Raw genomic sequence first — 4,292 nt, forward strand, 5'->3', positions numbered from 1 at the left:
CGTCCATACCACTATTCTTTGTCCCAGAATAAGTTTGGCATGCTTTATGCATGAGCGAATAATTTCCACACGTCGTAAATAATTTGTCAATCGTTAGTTGATTTTAGCACAAACGAACTGCCATATACACACAGCTAATACATACGTAATACAAACAAACACTAACAAACACTCAAACAAATCCTCATAATGCAAACAAACCAACTCAACATTTTTTTTGTGTGTTTTTCCTTGATATTTATTGATTTCATTCAAATCATTCATAAATCGACCCATTCTGGGTGTAACATGAACAAAAAAGTTACAAATGGCAATTCGAAACACAAACAAATCCATTTGTCAATTTATACTACAAATAATCTCACTTCAACATAGATAACTCGATTATAGACCAACCCTACTAACAATTTCTTCACGAGAAAGTTTTGACATGTAGGGCCCTACCAAACCTATATCCCTTGAATATATTGGTTTGGGATATGTAACACCTTCTTACTTACAAGGGCATGTATTATACATAAAAAAAAAAACACAAATACTTTATACAAATCTAGAATGAAATCAGTCATAAAAACTCGACCAACCCCACCCCCCCCCCCCCACCCAAACAAATCTAGGGCCTATATCTATCCGAAATATTGAATCCTATAGCACCAAAATTTGTCATACCATTTATAACTATCCTTCTTCAAATCCAATCCCCAACCCACCAACCCCTGATTAACCAAAACCTAAATCATCCCACACCCACATTCACCAACCCACATACATACACCCCCCCCCACGCACACACACGAAGGTTCGTTATTCCGAAGGTTCGTTTTTTTTTCCGAAGGTTCATTTATCCGAAACACACGATTCCCTATACCTAGAGGTTCGTTAATCCGAAAATGAAAAAGGGTTCGTTAATCCGAACGTTTGTAGCGTTATTCCGAAGGTTCGTTGATCCAAAAATTAAATTCGGAATAACGAATCTTCGGCATAAAGAACCTTCGGACTAAAGAGCCTTCAGAATAATGAACCTTCAGAATAATTTTGCAATAACGAAGTGTAACCCCCTCCCCACATACACACACACACACCCGAACCGATACCACCTTCCTTCCTTATGAAACGACTTCCCAATGTTGAGACATAAGATATAATGGACCGTATGCATAAAAGCAGCATCCGCCCGCACGCAAGCACCACTCCGAATTCATATACAAATCCGCCAAACAAACTCATCAAAGTCAAAGCTGCTGATAAAATCAATATCAACGTTTATGCCAGCAACAGCTTACTAGGTATCCCTCCCCACGCGCAGCAAAAAAACACATACGCAAAAAGCTGACATAATAAACACATTCTTCCATCATACACACACACACACACACACACACACACACAAACACACACAAATGGATACTAAATTATCATGTGCGCGCTCACATACACACTTCCTTGAAACCTCACCATGACTTTTTACATGACATGTTTGCATGGATGTAGCCATGTAAGTTATGTGTTAGTATTTCAACGACTACATGTATGTTCAGAACGATATTACCCAGCAAAATGTGCTGCGAGGGCGGGCGACAATCCTTGCCGCCAGCCCTCGTCATGGATTGTCGCCAGAAGACAATCCGTGACGGGGGCGACAATCCGTGACGCCAACTCCCGTCAAGGATTGTCGCCCCGAGCCGGGGGCGACAATCCGTGTAAGGGCGACAATCCGTGTCGCAACAGACGTACCTTCTTTCTCTTTGATTAAACGAACGTTCAGATTAATGGACCACCTTTTTTTTTTTTTCATTTTCTGATCAAAGAACCTTTGGAATAACAGCACTCTTAGTATTTTGGATTTACTACCACATTTCATTTTCGGATTAACGAACTTCTAGGTATACGGAATTTGTGTGCTTCGGAAAGAAGAAACTTTGAAATAACAAATTCAAGCTTATTTCATTTTCGAATTAACGCATTGAAGAAACAATGTCACAAATACTTTATAGATTGCCACGCCAAATAAATAAAGTGTGGTTCTTCCTATCGTTGTTTCAGTTATTCTTCATGATGTTATCAAATGTCCACTAACGTACAGACTGTTTAACCAGTTGGATCATTTTCCATCCTTGCTCTAACTGCCTTGTTATTATTGTATAGATTAAATAAGGTTGTTGTTTTTTTACGGTTATATTTCATGCCGTATTCCTTGCGTGACCGCGCACCTATTTTGAAATTGAAAAGAGAAGACAAAAATCAGTGAGTAATGATACACCTTGTCTTTTTTTTTTTTTCATGTGGCAATGTGTGAAGTAAATCCTAGTTATTATCTTAATATTCAAAGCAATTATCATCGGAAAATTGCCGCAAGGGGATTGCGGATGTACGATGTTATAAACAGACTTGGTGCTCTTATACCTAGAGAAGATGTTGCCGGAAGTAAAAATCAAGGCAGAATCGTTACTGCGTATACTAGATGTTTCACAGAAAACGATATTGTGATTAAGCACGTATTTACAACAAACAAAGCCCAGAGCTCTAAAAGACACACACACACACACACACACACACACACACACACACACACACATACATCATATTCCTTTTACTAATTTGATTCTTCATATTGGTGGAAAGGGAAAGAAAAGTGATCGCAGGAGAAAGAGTGTTAAAAAGACAATTGAGCTCTAAAAGTCATATTAGGCATCAAGAATGGGCATCGATGGATCAACATCATGGCGCTCGCGCATGATAAAAATGCAAATGTAACTACGGGGTATACCCTATACCTCGCAAATTTTTTACTTCCAAAACTGCGTAACAAAATGACTTGTCATGCTTCATTTGAAAGAAAATGGGGGAAATTATGGGGGAAAATTTTAAAAATCATTCAAGGAGATACCACAACTATGGTTGCGAATGCCACGAATATTAAAAAATCTTGAAGGTGAATTTAAGTGTCATTTGTAGTCATCCCTTTTTTCTGTAGTGACTCGGAATTTTGAGTGCTGTCTCGGTGTTTGCCATACCACGCGGGTAAATCATCATTAATTCCATCTGCCCGCAAAGATTGCAATTCTAGCACAACAATCAAACGACCTAAACAGATACTTGAGCTCTCTTGGATTACGAAGGGTGTGTGAGTTTCAGAGAGTGGATTTGGTTCCTCGGATGAAGGAGAGACGAGAGCCGGTAAGTGGCTAAGGAACTCCGAGGAATGAAATAAAAAGGAGACTCAAGATTAGCACGTGACAGGAATGAATCTGAAGCTATCCTTGAGAGGAGATTCGAAACCATTAAAGGTACAGCTATAATCAGGCACGCATACTCAGTTATTCTTTTAGCAAATTTTATATGGATTACAGTGTCATAATACACGTTCTCGGATTCTTTATCATCAAGGCTTGCTCTTACATTTGAATTTTGGGCTGTTGTGCGTTGAACCTAACCTTTGTTTCAGGTAATTTTGACCCACAAAGGTCTTCCGAAGTCCATATAAAGTAAATGAGCTGCGGAGGAGTTGTCAGGGAAACAACAACTTGAACTTATGCATGCGAGAAACTTTGAGTGCGGAAGATACTTTACACAAAGGAAAGAGAAAAAACGAATGCATACTCCTTATAAGTGGCCTACTTTTTGTATATAATTCAATATGGCATATTCCTAATATCTAACAGCATTTGCATAATAAGCGTAACACGATACTATTGTTTTGGTTAAAACCGAAGACATTTTCATTGTTCTAGATGATGAGTGAATGGCACACTTTTGACCTTAAAAACTCAAAATGCATAAACGAAGAGAATGCTGACATTGATATGGTTTGTTGAAGGTTGTGTCGTTTAGAAGTCATCAATCAGTTTTATGAAATTCATGTGTTTATTCTTGAAGTTGAAGTTGTGCTTTAGATCTTGGTCAGTTTCCTACTCCTTGTGTGCGTGTAAACTGCCGGGTGTGCTAATTCCCCACAATACCTCACAGTTTGGAAGCTCTGATGTGTACATTTCTCATCCAAGTTCAAGGTTCATTAATGTTTATATATGTGTTTATAAATGTCTATATAGTCCTCATTCACCTTACGTTAAAACAAAAACAAAAACACTGATTGTGTTAATTTATGCTCTTAACTTTTTTTTTAATGGATTTGAAGCGATCAAATTACCGAGAGGCAATGTCAGTCAAACAAATGTTAATAGAAATGCAGTTGATTATGGAGACGACGATGATAACGGTGGAAAGAATGACAAGAAAATTTACTAATGCTAATAACGATTCTATTCTAATAAACCATTAATTCATGGATTGAA

This window comes from Diadema setosum, chromosome 5 (genome assembly GCF_964275005.1).
Source record: "Diadema setosum chromosome 5, eeDiaSeto1, whole genome shotgun sequence".
Lineage (NCBI taxonomy): Eukaryota > Metazoa > Echinodermata > Echinoidea > Diadematoida > Diadematidae > Diadema > Diadema setosum.